At 49.5% G+C, this 13,320-nt stretch overlaps 1 long non-coding RNA gene across 1 annotated transcript in view; it reads right to left on the bottom strand.

Moving 5' to 3' along the window:
* The window catches only part of LOC141419679 (uncharacterized), a 32,474-nt gene that overhangs the window by 18,764 nt on the left and 390 nt on the right, over positions 1–13,320 (bottom strand). The gene's annotated exons all lie outside the window — the stretch shown is intronic.

The following is a 13,320-nucleotide window of genomic DNA, read 5'->3' as shown; positions in this document are numbered from 1 at the left end:
GAAAGCCTTCCTTATATCTGTTTCCTAATAAATGATCATATAGTAGGTTAAATTCCATCTGAAAGTTGCTTTCATGCTAATTCAGCAGCTGGCAGTGGGTCACAGGGAAGGACAGAGATTCGCCCTGCCTATGTCCCTGGCACTCTGTCAATCCTGCTTAGGGCCCATCCAAGTTGGATGAGGCTTTGCTGTACTCAGGAATTAGACTGTGCCATCCAGACTCAGTCTCTCCCTTTCTCTCCTCTTGGCTCTGGCTGTCTTCCGTTGTTGGCTTCATTCTTGGACTCCCTGGCAATGACAAGATGGGAGCAACAACTTCTCATATTTGCTGTGGTTTAAGTTTGGAGTGGAAAATAAAAAGTTTATTTTCCTGAAATCTTTAACAAGTCTCCAAAGCAAGTCTAATTGCCTTTTTGGCTTAACTTGGATCATGTGACTATTCCTGATCCAATCACTGTCACTAGAGAAAAGATATTCTGATGGGTCACATGCCTCTCTAGATAGGGGTATCACATGGCCTTGAGAGTAGTTAGAGGTGATCAGTGCACAAAGTCTTTGTCACTCATTCCATTGAGAGACTCCATTCCCCTTCCCTTCAATACAGGCCAGTCCTATGCCTTGTTTTGACCAATAAAACATGGTATGACTTCTTCCTTACCTATTTGTATTCCTTTTATTTCTTCTTCCTGTCTTATTGCTCTGGCTAGGAATTCTAAAAGCTGAATGTTCTCTCTCATGGAACAATGTGGAATATAGAACTGAAACAAATGTAGCGATATTATGGGATGCTGGTCACATTAATGGGAGGTCACACACGCACGGGAGGGATAGGGCAAGAGGAAGAAACTAAGAATTTGAATGTGGTTGGTGTGCTTTCTGTACAGGAATGAATATAGAAATCTTAAACTGGCTGGGGCCACCATGGGAAGGGGACTAGGGTGGAGTGAAGAGGATTAGAGGAGATGAACCAATTGGGGTTTCAATACATATATGCATGAGGATATCACAGGGAAACGCCCTGTGTAGCTATCTTTATCTCAAACAAGCAAAAACGTCATATTGTTCTTTTTGTCTTTCATCTTTTTTCTTTTACAAAATCAGAGAACAGGAGGGTGGAACAGGTCCTGCATGGTGGAGGGGAGATGGCACCAGTGGGAGCAGGGAGGTGTCAGGGAAAGGGGGTAGGAGAGTGAATATAGCGTAAAAAATGTGTACACATGTATGTGAATGCAAAAATGATACTTGTTGAAACTGTTCCAGAAAGGGGGGAGGGGGAGATAAAGGAGAACAGTGGAGGGGGTGAATTCAAGTGTGGTATAGTTAAGAACCTATGTAAATGCTACAATTACCCTCACCCAGCACAGCGATAAAGGAAAAAAAACGTGGTGGAAATGACCCATGTAAATTTCGAGATTGGGTTTTAAGAAATCTGTGATTTTGCTTTCTCATATTTAGAACACACCCTCATGGAATGCTGTAAGGAAGCCTAAGCAGCCATGTGGAGAGACCCATGCAGGGCAAAAGTGAGGTAGGTGCTGTACAATTACCTTGGTTGATCTCCCAGCAGGCACCCAGCACGATCTGTCAGCCAGGTAGGTGGGCCATCTTGATCAGTTTGGACCAGCTGATCCTCCAGATGACTACAGCACTAGCAGACAGCTCATGGAGCAGAAGAATCACCCAACTGATCCCAGTCAACTCAAAGAACCATGAGAAATAATGAATTGCTCTTGTTGGAAGTCATGAAGTTTGGTTGGGTTGTTACATAGTCATAGACAGCTAATATAGGGTGGCTCTTGCTATGGTTTGAATGTTTCTGTCACTCCCAAGATTAATGTTGAAACTTAATCCCCAATGAAACAGCATTGAGAGGTAGAGCCTTTTAGGAGGTGATTAAGCCATGAGCAGGTCCACCCTGATGGTTGGGATTAGCACCTCATAAAAAGGCTTGAGGGGGTGAGTTCACCCCTCTATCCCTTCCATCATGGGAAGACATAGGTGCCATCTTGGAAGCAGAGAACATCCCTCATCAGACACCAAATCTGCTATTGTGTTGATCTTGGACTTTCAGGGTTCCAGAATTATGAGAAAGAAATCTCTATTGTTTATAAATAACTCTATCTGTGGTATTTTATTATAGTATCACAAGTGGACTAAGACATTCCCTCAATGAAATTAAATGAGTGAATGCTAGCTGGCAACAAATATAGAATCCACTACAACCGCCTACTCTGGGTGGTCAGCTTTGTTTGACAATTGATGGGTTCCAGAAGACGTGGAATCTTCTGTATGTAGCAGCATTCTGGTATCCACTCACCAGCTTTGTCAGCATCCAGAGGTTGTTGCTCTTGCTGCAGAGGCTGTGTCCTGATTTGGGGCAGCTCCACTAGTGAGTATTTAAACACAGCTGCTCCACTGATGGCTTCTTAGCTCCTGGCTGCCTGGTGAGTCAATCCTGTGCAGTTCAGAGAATAGTTTCTGGGACCCACCCTAGAGTTTTCACAACATCCCAAAAGCTATGGTCCATGACCCCAAAGCAGTGATCTTTTTGGTCTCCCAAAGCTATGTCCATGTTCTAACCACTGGAACCTGTGCATGTGACCCTATTTTGTAAAAGAGTCTTTGTAATGATTAAGTGAAAGATCTTTTTTGTTTTTTGCTGTACTGGGGCTACACCTTGAGCCATTCCCACCAGCTTTTTTTTTTTTTTAAGGTAGGGTCTCACAGAACTATTTGCCCAGGCTGGCTTCAAACCTCGACTCTCCTAATCTCTGCCTCTTGAGTAGCTAGGATTATAGGTGTGAGCCACCAGTGCCCAGCTAGTGAAAGATCTTGAGATGAGGGCATCTTGCATTAGCTAACTGAGTCCAAAAATCCACATAGCAGACAGAAAAGGAGGAAATACAGAGAAAAAGAGAAGGCTATGGGAAGACAGAGGCTGAGACTAGAGTGATGTAGCCACAGGAAAGACCAACAGCCACTAGAAGCTGGAAGAGTCAAGGAAGAATTTGCCTCTAGAGACTCCAGAGGGCGTGTGGCCCTGCTGAATCCTTGACGTTGGACTTCTGGGCTCTAGAATGGTGAGAAAATCCATTTCTGTTGCTTTAAGGCCAGTTTGTGGTCATTTGCAGTCTCAAGAGACAAAGACACCAACTTCCCTGTATTAAATTCCTTTCTGCTTGACATATCTGGAGCGAATTCTGTTTCTTGCACTGAACCCTGAGTGGTTCAACTCCCTTTCCATCCTGGGAAGGGAAGGTGAAGCCAGCCAGAATGCAGACTGTGAATGGGAGCCCCTCATTTGTCAGGGAGGTTTCAGACTGAGATTTGAGGTTCATAAAATAGTACCATCCTGGCTCTGCTGTCAACCTCACAAGCAGACACGTTGCTCCCAGCTCAGTGCAAGCAGTGGTCCTGACAGCCTTCTTATTGCTGGTGTGGCACCATGAGTTTATTTTGACTTTAAATTATTCTGCAGCCAGCACCCCAGCTCACTTCTGCCAAGAGCCCGCTGCCTTGCCAGCTCGGGAACACAGGGCCAGTTAGGGCCTCTGTGCTGCTCATTTCTCTTTCCTTTATCCCACGGAGTCCAATAAAGAGCTGAAAAGCAGCAGAATGTGATTGAGAGTCTTCATTGCAATAGCAGGGAGATCACTTCCTAGAGGGCAGCTTGTCTTGCTTGGCATCTCTTTTTCCCAAACCAGGGCTCTATGTATTCATGGAAATGCATGTGTGTGTGTGCGGATACACGTGTGTGCAGGAGCTGTTGAATGTCCAAAAACTTGTGTGTACATGAGTGTCTCTGAGCCCACGGTCTGTCTCAGTGTGTCTATTCATGTGTGCCATTTGTATGAGTTTGTGCCTGTGTCTGGTGTGTGTGTGTGTGTGTGTGTGTGTGTGAAGAGAGAGGGAGAGAGAGAGAGAGAGAGAGACAGAGGGCAGCAGGAAAGGAAGTAAAGTGGCTGTGGTTACTGTTAATATCATAAACGTGAGCTATTGTTTTCATAAATAGGAGGCTGGAGGTTGCCTCTCGCTGCTCTTACCACTGTGCTGCTGAAATTATATTAGCATGGGAGAATTCTTTCATTCTGCAGGCATAACCACGTAAGCCAGGGTGGAGAATTGTGCTCCATGGAAACCCAGGTGGGATCTGCCTCATACATAGGGTTCCTACGCTGGAGCTCAATAGATGCCACCTCGTGGCCTTTGTGCTGGGGATCGAAATAAAAACCATAGAATTTTTTACTAGTGAACTTGAGGCCACCTTAGTGCTGCTTGATAAATTCCCAGCAGTGACTGTGTTGATAGCTCTTTATGAAGCACCCATTGTGCAGGTGGAGCTGATCCAGACTCTGGCTCTCCGAGAGAAGTCAGGCCTGGGTTGGACCCACAAAGGGCCCTAGATGGCTTCATCTAGATGGTGCCATCAGTATAAGTGATATGAGCAAGCATAGAGCTGGGCCCCTTTGGGAGCTATGACATAGGGGGCATTTACTTCAGCCTTCAAGAAGGGAGTGTAAGCCGGGGAAGCTACCCAGAGGGTCTGAAGGGATAATCAGGAATTATCTAGAACAATGAGAGCTCAGCATGATCCAAGGAGGAACCTCAACCTGGGCTCGGGCAACAGCCACCCTTACACAGAGAGGAGCCAGCAGCTCTGCTTCCTTGAGGTAGAGTCCCCCCATCGTGAGCCATGTGGTACTATTGCAGGTGAAAGAGGCCATTGCCAGCCTCTCCAGTCTGTTCCTCCCTCCCCAGGCCAGTCTGAAAACCACAAGCCTCTGCCTCTCATCTCCTCCCTCACCCACCCTGGACCACTCTCTGTTTAGGCTGGATGCCTCCTCTTGGCTCCTCCAGATCTGTTCTCCACCTACTGTGCCCATTCTGCACCCCAGCAGGCTGGTTGTGGAGACTGCCTCAGTGGGCCTTCTTGCCTTCCCACTTCAGGAGATCAAGGGACAGAGGGTTTATCCCCCATCTCCCTCTGTACCAGGACTTGTCTGTGTCCTGCTGCTAAATACCACCGCTCCCATTGGGGTGAAGGGGATTCCCCTGTCCTGCAGTTTCTCTCCAGGCTCTAGAAGCTACCTCTTCTTTGCATCTCTTCAGGCCTGAGGTGGTAGCAACTTCCTGCTGTCACCTGTCCCTGCATGCTTCACCACCCCCAAATTAGGTTTTCCTTCACTCTGCCATTAATTTTCCCTTCATTAAACTCTCTTCATGTCACCTGGCTAGAAAGTGTCACTTTCTCCTGCCTTGGCTCTGGGCAGCACCATTCATCCCACCAGAGGGCTCTGCCAATACCCATGCCATTCCCTTTGGGCCCATGGCATCTCCTGGAGGGCATGGTGGTCCATGTGGAGTCACAAAGCCGCTCTTGGCTGAAGCCAGCTCTGGTCCCTCCCACCACAAGCCCAGGTCACAGGAAATGGGCTCTGATGTGGTCTGCAGGATGTCCCCACCCTCTGAACCTTGGGCACATGCTTCTGAAGGGAACCTTGCTTTTGTGCTGGTGGCCAATTCCAAAGGGACAGAGGCACCTGATTCTGGCATGCCTTCAGGATTCAGAATCCTGATTCTGAATTTCCCCGTCAGGCTTGTGGCCCACCCCTCCTCCATCCCTCCCCAGTGGCACATTCCTTTTCATAGCCAGGCAGCACTGGGTCCCTGACACCTGCTCAGCCAGTCACCCCTGTAATCACCAGCTGCTGTGGTGGCTGTGGGAAGTGGGCTGGTGGTCAGGGCTCACCCATCTGGGGGTCCCCCAGCCTGGCTCTGGCAGCCTCGCTGGTAGAGGGCTCATATCCAACTTCAGCCTCAGCCCCTCAGACCTCTGCCCACCATCCAGAGGGCTCCCAAAAGGGTCGTGTTGTCTGGAAACCAGTCTCTACCACCCTGAGCGTAGACGGGGGTTAGGTCAGCATCGTGGCCCTGGGCTCAGCCAGGGAACCGCAACAAAGCCAGGGTTTTCAAGCGGATTCAGAGGAGACAGATGAAAAGAACAGGAGTCTGGGGCAGGGTGGGTGCTGAGGCAGGCAGCAGGAGGACAGAGGAGCACCCAGAGCTTCGATGCTCAGCCAGCTCACCTCCTGCACGAGAGCAGCACCTACTGCATGCACCTTGCGTGATTGCATCAGAGCTCACAGCACCACAAATCTTTTTTGTGAGGAAACGGAGAGGACAGCTCATGCATCTTGCCCAAGTTAGGAAATGCAGTCTGATGGCCAAATGGGCCGTCTGTGGGATTGGCCTGCACATGCTAATCGGGCACCACTACAGACTTCTCAGAACACCCAATGGATGTGTCTTGCTCTCCATGCTGGTGGCGCACTCCTCCCCACCCTCCAGGTCTGGACTAAAGGACCAACACCCCTCCTCCACCCTCAGCTCCACCTCCTTTCCCTTGCTCCCTACAGCTGAGAGCACCACAGTCTCTGTCAGCCTCTGGGTTGATGTCTTCTCCATCTATCACCGGGACTCTCTTGCGGAAATGCGTGCAGAAACAAATGTTCTCTTCCTATGGTAAATCACGTGACGCATCACATCCAGGGACAGCGGGTTAGAACACATCCTGCTGCTTCCCTACAAGGTGAGGACACTGAAAAAAACACAGGATGTCTACAGACCTGCGCATGGCAGTGCCCAGCCTGCCAGCTCAACACATCTTGGCTTCCCTCCTTGTGCCCCTCTACCTCAGGTCCTAGGCCAGCTGGGCACCATGTCTCCTTCCCCAGCTCTTGAGAAAACAAAGTTGTCTTTCTGCCAGGTCACCTGGGCAGAACACAAGCTGAGTAAATCCAGCTCCTAGGGGTTCCTCCCCAATAGCTCAGATTGATTGGTCTTTCTGGCTCTCAAAACCAGAAATCTCACCAATATGGCTCCTTCCTTGGGGTGGGGCAGTGGTGGTTGAGGCAGTACGGAGCTGTCCACTAGTTGTGTGACTACACTCTTTCTAGCCCCTGCATAAGAGCGCATTGGTCTGCTCTTTCTTCGCTCTGTCTTCATGTACCTTGCCCTGGGCCCCTACCCTTCAAGGCCTACTCTTTGGAATAAACCTGGTGTCAGTTGTTCCTATGTTAGTGTAAATGTAAGTCAATGAAATAATTCATTGCATTTAAGTCTTTCTGGATGGAAATTAGACTGCAATAAGAGATCTGTCTTCATTAAAGGGATTTCAGCTCATAAGCCCACAAGTCAAAGAAGCATGGGGTGTGGGTACAATGTTTCTGCAGCCCAGAAATCCCAGAATTTCATGTACCTGTGCTGTTTTCAGCCTGTGCTTTCTGGCTCAGGATGACTTCTTCCCTCTAGGCTCTCTGAGTCTCTCTAGCTTTTGCTTCTGGGCATTAGAAGTTTTGCTGACTCACCTTTGATTCCTGTACAAATCATAAGATTTCAGCTCTCCTGGGACCTTGGTGATCAAATAATCCAACCCCTTAGTTTCTACATGAAGAGACAGGAACCCAGAGAGAGAAATGGCATGCCCAAGATGCCACAGCAAGTTCCAGCAGAGCTGAGGCCAGGCTCTAGCTTTCCCGGCTGCTAGTGATGCACGCTGTACTATGGCACGCCGAGCTCTGTAAATAACTCCCAACCAAACACCAGCACTGTTTGCAAAGCGAAGCACAAGCAGAGACACAGGCAGCTTTTGTGTGGCTTGAGAACAAGATTCCTAGAAGCATTTGGTCCAGAAAAAGAGGCCCCTGGAGCGCCCCCTGTGGCTACAGGCTCTGGAAGGTAGAAGCAGTGCACAAAGCTTGCTGTTGTTACTATACAGGCCAATTTTGTAACAGAAGACTTTAGTTTTGTTTTTCAAGCAGTCTGGAGTCTCTCTTGACCGTACTCCCCAACAGTTCTTCCTCCCCAGATGGCACAAAGGCCCTTCCTCTATTTGAGATCAGCCTTGGCCTGAATTTATTCCAGAACAATAGGCTAATGACAGAGGACCAGAACCAATAGATTCTGAAACCAGACCACCTGGGTTCAGCTCCCCCCTCTGTCACCTCTCTGCTCTGCATCTTTGGGCTGTTTCCTTAACCTTTCTGGGCCCTGGATTCCTCAGTTGTTAGGGAGTGAGAACTCTGGCACCTGCCTCCCAGGATGTTGGGTCAATTAAATGGGGCCAATGCCTGGCAAGCACTTAGAACAATGCAGGCTTGTGGTAAAGTCACCAGTAATGCCCTTGCTGCCTCCCTTCAGAACCTCCCAGGAGTCTCTCTACCTCTCCTCCTGAAACGAAGTACTACGAATCTGGTTTAAAAAGACTGTAGTCAGAGCCAGGCATGGTGGTGCATGGCTATAATCCCACTACTCAGGAGGCTGAGCCTCAACTACATAGTAAGATCCTGTCTCAAAACCAAACCAACTACAAAAAGGTTGACTCCAAAAACCTGCTTCCAAAAAAGGTTGGAGTCAGGGGTAAGAGAGGCATATGTAGGCAGAGATGGGAGGGTCATGGTTTGAGGCCAATAAGGGCAAAAAAAAGTTAGGGAGACCCTATCTCAAAAAAAACAAAAAACAAAAAAACAACCAAGCTGGGCACAGTGACACAAGCCTGTCATCTCAGCTACTCAGGAGGCTGTAGGTAGGAGAATCTCAGTCTGAGGTCAGCCCAAGTAAAAATGTGAGACCCTATCTGAAAAACAAACTAAAGCAAAATAGGGCTGGGGGTGTGGCTTAAGTGGCGGAGTGCCTGCCTAGCAAGTGCAAGTCCCTGAGTTCAAACCCCAGTGCTGCCAAGGAATGTATGAAAGTGAGATACAGTCACCACACTCACTTCCTACTTCATTCTGCCATGAGGCTGAAGTAAACCAAGAAAACTAGTAATATAAGCAAGTCCTCATGGGGTGTGTGGGTGTATGATGGAGTTGTGGGGTTTTATTCCTCTTGCTTACAATTAACATTATTCTAGAGCAGGCCTTGGACTCACAATCTTACTGCCTCAGGCTCTCAAATCCTGGGATTACAGGTGTGCACCACCATGCTCAGCTACTAAATTCTTTTTTTTTTGATGTTCCTCGTTTCTCACATACTGAGAAATATTATAAAGAGGAAAAGAAAGTAGAATGCTACATAAATATTTTAACTTCCAAGCCAACTTGAGTTCTGTGCACACACCACTCTCTTTCATCCCCCTGCCCTTTACACTGAGGAGCAGTAAGTCCATGAAGCCCTGAATCCACGACCAGCATGGCCCAACGTCACCCTTCTCCTTCTGTACCATCTGAGTACTGATTCTCAGTGATGGTCACTTGAGGAAGTATAGTGGAGAAGCTGCCATCCAGGCTGCTTTAAGAACCCTGGTGGACATGGTTTAGTGTTTATGGATTTAGGGCAGACTGAGCAACCAGCTGTCTGCAGCAAGGAAGTCTCTTGGCCGAAAAATATATCGCTTACTGGCCTGTGGTAAATGCCTGAAATTCCACCATTAGCAATGCATTTCTTTGGTTATGCCACACCATTCTGGGGCCACCATATTAAAGTGAAAATGTCCCTCAGGGGAGTAAGGTAAAGACCCTGACATTTTGGATAAGCGAGTGTTTCAGGTCGTTTCTGAGAGAGGAGGTGAGCACTCGCCTCTCTGGTTGGAGTGTGGCTGCTGGTGGGGGAAGAATATGGAAGGAAGGGATGGGGGCATGGAGGGCTGTGGGCAAACTTGGACAGCTGGATCATTATGGCGCTTCGCTAGGCATGTGCTCTACCACTAAGCTACACTCCCAGCCCAATTATGATGCTTTTAAAATCTAGCCTTTGACAATCCATCAATGAGAGGTGAAGTCTAGGTCCTCTCCCCTTGAATCTGGAGGTGGGTTGGGCTTGTGATTGCTTCAGCCAATAGAGGAAGACCAAAGTGCTTCCCTGTACCCTTGAGGCTGGCTCATAAAAGTCCATGCAGCATCCTCCTGTTTGCTCTGGCATTTGCTGTTGGAGCTCCAAGAAATCAGGTGAGAAACCCCACCTCTTTGACCCTGTATGCTGGAAAGACTATTCTGGAAGATTCTGGAAGACAGTACTAGATGAGCCTAACCTGCCAGTCTGCCTGGATTCTAGATATGTAAGCGAAGCTTCCAGAGCCACCATCTACTAGCTGAATACCACAGACACACCTCCTCCTGTGCCTCCAGGAGAAGAATTGGGTAATCAAACCCTGCCCAAGTTCCTGACCTATGAACCTGGAAGAGATAATGAAACAGTTGTTTTCAGCCACCCAGGATGGGAGTCATTTATTACCCAGGGATAGATAAGTGGAGCAGCCATGGCGTCCAGACCTGGTCTGATAGGATCAGCTTCACAGAAGCTTCTGGGAATTGAGGGCAGGGGACAAAGGGAGCTGGAGTCTCAAACAGAATGAGTCAGTCCCTTAGAAACCAACAACTTCAAGTCCCTGGGAGTCATGTCACATCTACACTCAGGGCTCACACCTTCTGGCACATCCAGAATTGGAAGTCTTGGGGGTGTCCTGCCTGTCTTCCTTTCTAGAGGAGGACACTGAGCTTCTGAGACTGACTTGCCCCAAACATCCTCCAATCAAGAGAGAGCCTCAAGATGCAGACCTGTCCTTAACATAGTCAGCATGCCGTTTTGGGTTCATAGTTTTCTATTTCTTCCCTGGGCAGCCAGGGAGCAGAGCTGTCATATGGGGCTAGCACAGAAAATAAAATTAGGCACGTGCAAGTCCTCAGAGCCAACCACAAGCAAGCCAAATGGCGGCCCTTCTAAATCTGTCCTACAGATGGCTGCGTCCCCAGCCTACGGGTGCCCTCCCTGTCCCAGGCCCAGCCCAGGGATTAGCTCAAGGCAGTCAGAGGCATTTCTGAGGCTGGAGTGGGCTTGGCTGGGCAGAGTTAGCTGAGCCCCACCCAGAGGCCTGTCATCAGGAAATCTTTCCACTCACAGATGGACAAGTTCTGTTAGCACATTGTTGCTGTTCTGGAAAAACAGAGAAGGGTCATTAGGGAGGGAGGGTGGAGTTGGAAGCTTGAAAAAAGAAGACAGAGACTTGATAGACATGAAGGAAGCCTTTCTTCTTTGGTGTAAGCATAGCAGGAGGCTGGTTCCCACCCTTGTTGGGGCTGAAGCCAGCGGGTCTCCACTCTGTCCCTTTCCTTGCTGTCCCCAGGCTCTCCTTCCAATCCAGATTTAGTGTGGGCTTCCTCAGAAGCAGCCCCTGAGTGCAAAGTTTACTTGGGGTAGCACAGTGGAGTGGAGGAGGTAAGAAGCAGACAGGAAGGATGCCACACAGAGAGGTGTTAAGAAGGTCACCCCACTGGGAGCCACTGGAGCTCAACACCAGCACTTCTGGAAGACTGTGGTGAACACGCTTTACAGCCTCCCACGGAGGTGGGGGGCACGGGAGCTGATGTCATTATCATATACCTACTGTCCATCTCTGGCTGAGGCCCCTCCAAAATCGTCCTTGCACACAGGCCACAAGAAAGAAAGACCTCTGGCAGTGAAGGTCCCTAGAGCTGGTAGCCAAGTCTGCCTGCACACACAGGAATGACGAGCAAGAGGACATCTGTGCAGGACAGTGTTCCCCTGCACTTTCTCTCCTTTCAAACTGTCCCTCAGCCGTCTCACAACTCTTTATTCACATCATCAGCTGAGCACACAAACTTGGCACAATTGCAAGACCCCAGGCTGAGCCAAAGAAGCCATCATGCCCCAGTTCCACCCCCGAGCTGACGCATAGAGCTGAATGGGACAGTGCACCTGCTTGGGAGGATGACAGAAACAGCCTTGCAGAAGGCCAGACTGTTCCCCACTGTGTGTGGTCCACAGGACTCCTCTCTTCCACGCCTCCTGCTTGTAGGGGAGACACCCAGCCTGCAAGCTGCCCCTTGCTGTCTTTCCAGAACATTCCTGCACCACCCGGCTTTCCCTCTCACCCCCTTGCTTGCCCAAGGGCTTGAGGGTAACCTTGACATTCCCTAGGCCTTCTCTTTGGCGGGCCCCAGACATCCCCTAGAGCTTTGCTAAGCCTCCACGTTTTGTGGAGTTGAGCCTGGCTGTCATTGCTGTGACCAAGCCTCGACACAGAGCCGTGAGTATGTTTGTATTTTCTGTTTCCACGGCTCCCTCTCCCCCAGGAGCGGGAGGAGCTGGGGAAGCTGTAATTTGCTAAACAGGTATTAATCTTCCCATCCCCCCCGAGAGGCAGGTAGAGTCACTCAGTCAAAACGCGCAGTGCTGTGGTTAGGCTGGCAGAACTCACGCATGGGGATTGGCCCCTCCAGGGCCCAGCCCTGGCTTCCCCAGAGCAGATCTTCCTGACCTCAACCTTGCCCCTTGGCTGGGGTCCACAGAGAACTTTCTCTTTGCAGAAAGGCAGCAAAGTCAGGCGGCCAGGGCCTTCCTGCTGCTCCCCAGGCCTCCTCAGTCTCTCTCCAGCTGTCCTGTGTTAGAAAAGGTGTAGAGAAAGTACATAGCCTGGGAGGCAGACAGATATGGATTTGAAATTTGCTGTCACATTTTTCCATGCAACAAACATTAACGAATCCCTCTATGTCCCTGGCATTTTTAGGCTCTGGGAATATAGTGATAAACATTGGGGTTTTAGGTGAGTCAATAAATAATAACACCCTTTCCTTTCTCCCAAGCAATTGAGAAATAGACACAAAAGTCTGAAGGGGAGGAGGGAGCTCAAAACGCCCTTTATTACAGAAAAGGCTATATTGGTGCATGTGGCTTGAGATCTGTCACCACAATTGTCTTGCTGACACTCACCCCAGAATTGATCTTACCCACTCAGCTGGAGGCAGAATGGATTACAGGGGGCTGAGATGTACTTCCTCTGGGTGGGCTGCCTCCCAAAGGAGACCCAAAGGGGCAGAGTGCCCTGGGCCTGGATTCTTTGACCTGACGCATCAGTTAGAGAAGTCACTCTCATTGTCTGGGTTCTCCCATAGGGGCCCCTGAGATAAAGATGTGAGTGAAAGTGTGGTGCTTTCACCATGGGGAGGCACACTGGGAGGGGGTGGAAGATGGAAAAGTGAGGAGGTGTTCCATAAAGGAAAGGTTACTGAATGGGTCCCCCTGCGGTCACCTGCAGCTCAGTCCTGCTGAGCACCTCTGGGAGATGGTGAAGAACTCAAACCTGAGGGCTATCCCACCTGTAGGGTGCAAGTGCTGGGTAATTATCCCCAACTCCCTTGGGCCCAGTTGAAGAGTGCTCCTGGGGGGTTCTCCGTGCTCCACTAGCACACCCCAGGGGAGTCTGGCAGATCCGATGCCAGGGAAAGTCCTGAGGCCAAGAGTCACAGAGCCTGGCACAGTAAAGGCAAATTCTGTTCCTTCCTCATTCTACAGCAAATACGGGTT

The sequence above is a fragment of the Castor canadensis genome, chromosome X, assembly GCF_047511655.1.
Source record: "Castor canadensis chromosome X, mCasCan1.hap1v2, whole genome shotgun sequence".
Lineage (NCBI taxonomy): Eukaryota > Metazoa > Chordata > Mammalia > Rodentia > Castoridae > Castor > Castor canadensis.
This window is presented reverse-complemented; position numbering and strand designations above follow the sequence as displayed.